Source organism: Trachypithecus francoisi, unplaced genomic scaffold (assembly GCF_009764315.1).
Source record: "Trachypithecus francoisi isolate TF-2019V2 unplaced genomic scaffold, Tfra_2.0 Lachesis_group6, whole genome shotgun sequence".
Taxonomy (NCBI): domain Eukaryota; kingdom Metazoa; phylum Chordata; class Mammalia; order Primates; family Cercopithecidae; genus Trachypithecus; species Trachypithecus francoisi.
In genome coordinates, this window is record NW_022681471.1 from 118,416,122 (window position 1) to 118,421,923 (window position 5,802).

Sequence of the window (5,802 nt, forward strand, 5' to 3'; positions counted from 1 at the left end):
TGATCCTCTTAAAAGTGAAGCATGGTTTTGTTGCGGTTATTTTCCTGCCTCCTCTTAATGTTAAGCTAACCCCCTTTCACTTTGTTTGTGATGCTAGGGCTGGCACTGCAAACTGCTTTTCCCAAACTCCCTTGCTGGTTGCCTTCCTGTTAGGTTCTGTCAATGGAAGGTTCTGATGGGAGATTGGAAGGGGTGAGAAGGGTCTTCTTGCTGCCAACTCCTATCAACAGATGCCCAACACACATGGCTCCAGCCTCCACTTTCTTTCAGCCTTTCCAGCATCACCATACCACATAGATGTCAGCACCAACCAGCCACACCTTCCTTGGTGATCTGAGTCTCAGCCGAGTAGTACACTTTTCAGTTGTCAGAGCAATGACTGTGGGGAGTGCCAGCCAGCAGGTGAGGCAGCTGATATGTACCCAATTCTCGGTATTGAATCAGCTCTATATGAAATACTTAGCATAGCTTTTGCCTTACAGAGTGTTGTAGCTTTCTTATACAATTGCAAGCACAATTTTGCGAATTTTTTAGTATCATGTCTGTGTCCTCTCCAGCTACAAAGGTCATGTTCCTTATTCAGGATAATCTGTGGTTAAATTCAGAACTTAGAGAGAAGGGGGTAGGTTTGCGCAAAAATCAGATTTCTTTGATGGTAGGCAACAAATGGACACAGGCTAACTTAAGCAAAAAGGAAATCCATAAAAGCTACACAGGAGCTTTGCGCAGTGGCAGTATCACAGCCAATGAGGTTTATCTGAGGCGCGATTATTGCTAATTGAAAAGCTACGTAGGAGCTCACAGAATCAAAGGAGCCAACTTGGAAAGGGTAGGAACCACAGCCATTCCAGAGATCCAGGAAGCAGGAATCAATGGACTTGCACCTCCAGGTGTTTCACCAGCATGAATCTATAGAATTCACATTCCGGCCGGGCGCGGTGGCTCAAGCCTGTAATCCCAGCACTTTGGGAGGCCGAGACGGGCGGATCACGAGGTCAGGAGATCGAGACCATCCTGGCTAACATGGTGAAACCCCGTCTCTACTAAAAAAATACAAAAACTAGCCGGCGAGGTGGTGGGTGCCTGTAGTCCCAGCTACTCGGGAGGCTGAGGCAGGAGAATGGCGTAAACCCGGGAGGCGGAGCTTGCAGTGAGCTGAGATCCGGCCACTGCACTCCAGCCTGGGCGACAGAGCGAGACTCCGTCTCAAAAAAAATAAAATAAAATAAAAAGAATTCACATTCCAAGAAGGGTGTTGCCCACTGGGGTCCGGCGCCCTACCTTTTAGCTGGTGGAGAGTGGGACATCCTGATGGACAGTCCTCCCAAAATGTAACGGATTAAGGAAGAGTAGTTCACTCAAAAGAAATCCAGCATGCTGTTTCCTGGAGAAGGAAAAATGGATGGTGGCCAGAAATTACAACAAACGTACACTACAATGAATTTCAGAAGAGGTCTTCAGTGATAAATAAGAATGTATTGTATATGAAAACTTTGAATAAAAGAACATTGTGCTTGGAATGAAACACTCAGGGCTATATGTCTACAAGAAGATTCTACAGTTAGGAGAAATAAGCTTTAGTGATCTATTCTACAGAATGGTGACTATAATAATAGTAATGTGTTATATATTTCCAAATTGCTGAAAGATATTTTAAATGCTTTCACCACAAAAAAGTTAACTATGAGAGGTGATGAATTTGTTAATTAGCTTGATTTAATCATCTCATAATGTAAACAAATATCAAAACATCACATTGTACCCCATACATTTATATGATTGTGATGTCCATTAAAAATAAAATTTAAAAAAGTTTACATGCGAAGCTTTCTCATTGATGCTTATGGATTGGGACAAGCCTAAGAGGAGTTTCTTGTTCATTATTTTTCGTTTGACAAATATTTATTTACCATGCCCCAGTGATTCTAAGCCTAAGCCTCAGTGATTCTGGTCTAGGTCATTTCCTTTATTCACTGTCCCCAGTGCAGAGCTCAAGTGGCTTAGCCTCAACAGCTAGCAACAGGGTAGGTTGGTCTTTTAGAAATCCAGAGGGACACCCCACAAAGGTTACATATTAACACATTTGTAAGTATAAAACAGTCACTTCACTTTACCTAATAAAATACCACAATAGTCAATGCAAACAAAGTACAAGTTCAAAGAACAGTGTGTTTTCTATTATAATAATTTTCCTTCAACTCCCTCTCACACAATTGCATTAAACAATATTTTAAATTACTTAGAATTTTATCACATTAAGACAACTCTTCATTTGTATTACTCCAACTTTTTTTTCTAAAATGCATGCGTTTTTCTATTTATATGAGTATTATGCGTCCAGTGGAAAAAATTTTAAAATAGGGCAATATATGAAGAATAAAATAACAATATACTAGTATCAAGAGACAATGGCTATTAATATCTTAGTGTATTTTCTTCTGCTCCTAATAATGACTGGATGAAAACAATTTGGCCAGAAACAAAATTGGTAATCCTTATGCTCCTCTTTTGCTTGTATAATTTTCAGATCTTTCTGTAACAAGCTTTGTTTTGTAATAAGAAAACAAACAATAAAGGAGAGTATAAAAGAGCAGGATCTCTGTATGTCTTGTTCATCCAGCTAGCTGCAGTTTCCAGAACACTGTTTGGCTCACAGTAGGTACTTCAAAAAGTTTTTTTGAATGGCTAAAACTTTTTTGCCCCCAACCTAGTGAACCATAGTTGCTAATGAACATGGAATCACTCTGCAGGTATGTCTGGGTATTATGTCTCTGATTCCTTTTAGTAAATAGTTTATTCTATCCATAGGATCACTTTTGCTGTCTTAATATAAGACTGATTAAATTCAAATTCCAACTCCAGCACTCACTAGCTATGGCACCTTGGCAAGAAACCTCACCACTCTGGCTCAGCTTCCTCATCTGGTAAGCACAGGTCCAGGTGCTGAGGGCACAACAAAACAAGAATCCTACCCTCTAATTTACATTCTAGTGTGCAAGAAAAAGCCTGTGGACAAACATCTGTCAGATGGCGATAAGCGATAAGCACTGTGAAAAAACAGAAAATAGAGTAAAGGGAATAGAAGGTGATTACCTGTGGGGGTGGATGGGGGCATGTTGCTATTTTATAAAGGGTAGTCGGGAACAGCTAAAGGTTTAAACACTAGGCCCAGCATGGTGGGTCATACCTGTAATCCCAGCACTTTGAGAGGCCAGGGTGGGCAGATCCTTGAGCTCAGGAGTTCGAGACCAGCCTGGGCAACACGGTGAACCCTGTGTCTACTAAAAACAAAACAAAACAAAATCTGGGAATGGTGGCCTGTGCCTGTGGTCCCAGCTACTCGGGAGGCTGAGGTGTGAGGCTCGCCTGAGCCCAGGAGGTTGAGACTGCAGTGAGCTGTGATCGTGCCACTGCACTCCAGCCTGGGTGACAGAATGAGAGCCTCTTCCAAAAAAACAAAAAAACAAAAAAAAAAAAAGAAAAAAGAAAAAGGAAAGAGAAATTTTAAAAATCATAGTGTAGTGTTTTTCAAACTTCAAGTTGTGACTAAGCTCAATCATGAAGTCCATTTAGAATTTGCATTTTCGAAAAAATGAAATAAAATTCATCCCTTCCTTGTGTGTGTGCACCTGTTCGTGCCTTACTCTACTAGCTGAGCACAGAAGAGACAAAAAGAACAACCCCAGAAAAGTGCCAGAAAAGATTAGGACCAGAGCTAAGAGGTTGGGGAGACAGGCAAACCCAACGGATAAGCAATACAAGAGAGAAAACATCACTTTTTTTTAATGCAAAAAAAGAAGTTGATGGAAAAAAGGCCAAAAAAATTAAATAGAATTGACAGATTCAATTTAACAACAACAAAAATGCAAAACCAATGAAATATGCTGTACATGATACCTTCGGATTAAATGCATGATAGCGTGTGAATATTCTCAGAAACTCCCAAAATATTTGTTCCATATTTCCTTCTCTGACCCTCACTGAGGCCAACAGTTATCAAGATTTTAAAGCCACGTCGTCTGGGCAGATTTCTTTCAGTCCTTCAAACATTTCTTTTAATAGGTTTTGGAAATCATCCTACTTATCAGAATCAGTACACTGTATTAAAGGGATACAATCATCTCCCAAGCCGCCTCTTGTTTTGCACACGAGGTTCTCTTTGAAGCAGAGCCATAAGGTACAATTATTCCAGAACAAGGTGTGCAAACTACAGTCCTCCGACTAAATCTAACCCACCACATGTTTTTGTATGGCCCTCGAGCTGAGAATGGTTTTTCCGTTTTCAAGCGGTTGAAAAAAAGATGTTGTGACCCTGAAAACGATTTCAGTGTCTGTAGTTTTATTGGAACACGGCCAAATGTATCCACATTTTCCACGGCTGCTTTGCGCTACAACGCGACAGAGTCGAGCAGTTGCCCCCGAAGCCTAAAATATTTACTATCTCGGTCCTTTTAGAAAAAGTCTTGCCAACCAGTGTCCTAGAATATGAGGGCTGTATTGCTTAAACACCCTTCCAACTCTCTTCCCTCTCTAGCCACCCCCTCAGCCTTAGGCACTAACAAGGTTCTTTGACCGGGCTTGGGGGGAGGGCGTTATAATAATGAACTGTATTGTATCGGAAACAAGACAGTAAATATCTACAGAAGGGAATGTGTGACTGGTTCTGCCACTGACTAACGTCTGGGTTTGCGTCCCGGTCAGAAAAGTGGGCATGACAGCGGCATCTGCAAGATAGCATCTGAGCATGAAGGCACTTGGAAAGGTATCAAGGCAGCAAATGTTCCGGGGGTGCTTTTGCAAGAGGAGCCTCTCTCGGAGCTGGACGTACACTTCGGTTCCCTTTGCACGCACGCCTCCCCCAACTCCGTCCCCTCTGCTCCTGGCCCTCATTTTCTTCTATTCCCCTTTTGGCCTTGCAGCCAGTTTTCTCCTCCCCCGACACACTCCCCAGGGCCTACGAAGTTCCCGAGCAGAGCAGGCTCAGGTAAGCAGGCCCAGGGCAGTTCAGCCCTGCTCTCTCCAGCTCCGCCAGCTTGGGGTGGGGTCGCCCTGGGACCCCTGCAGGTGACAAAAATGACTCAGCAGGGGCCAGGGCTGGGATGAGAAAGGAACGCCAGTGCAGGAACAAAATCCCCTGAAGCACTAAGAGGCCGCAAACCATCATCTTAAGGACTCAAACATCGAACAAATTAAAATGTAACAATGTAAATCGGTTTCGGCCCGCCGGCGGCCTGTGCCGCCATAGGCTGCACATTTAGCCTAACAAGGCGGCCCCGGCGGCTTTTGCAGGCAGAAAACGCCCGCGGCCTCTCCAAAAGCTCTCCTCCCTCTGAGACCAGCCCCACCTCGGCCCGACCGGGCCCCAGGAAAGGCCAGTCAGCTGGAGGAGAACATTTCAGGGGTGCAGAGAATTGCATGTCCGTGATTATCAGGGAGACTTTGAAGGCACAGTAATCTCTCGAGAACAGGAACCATTTTCCCCTCTTGCTCTGAGATTTTGCTTGGCTAAGCGGCAGCAGCCTCCCTGCCCCCCTCTCACCCCCACCACCGCTGCCGCTACAAGCAACCACGCCCCGCGGGCCCCAAGGCTAGCCGCCCCGGGGCTCGCGGCCCCCGCTCAGCCGGCCAGCCGCGCCTCCATCCGCCCCGCCCCCTCGGGTCCCCATCCGCCCCGCCCCCGCGCGCCCCCATCCGCCCCCGCGGCCGGCCCTGGGAGCGCCGGGCGAGCCCTCGCGCCTGCGCATCGCCAACTTCCTGCCGCGGCACGCTCCGCCCATCCCCAGAAGCCCGCCTCCGAACGCC

The 5,802-nt window shown here is 45.3% G+C and overlaps 1 pseudogene; it reads left to right on the plus strand.

The window, feature by feature from the left end:
- Positions 1-717: 717 nt before the first annotated feature.
- LOC117078724 lies at positions 718-839 on the plus strand (annotated as a pseudogene).
- Positions 840-5,802: the final 4,963 nt, after the last annotated feature.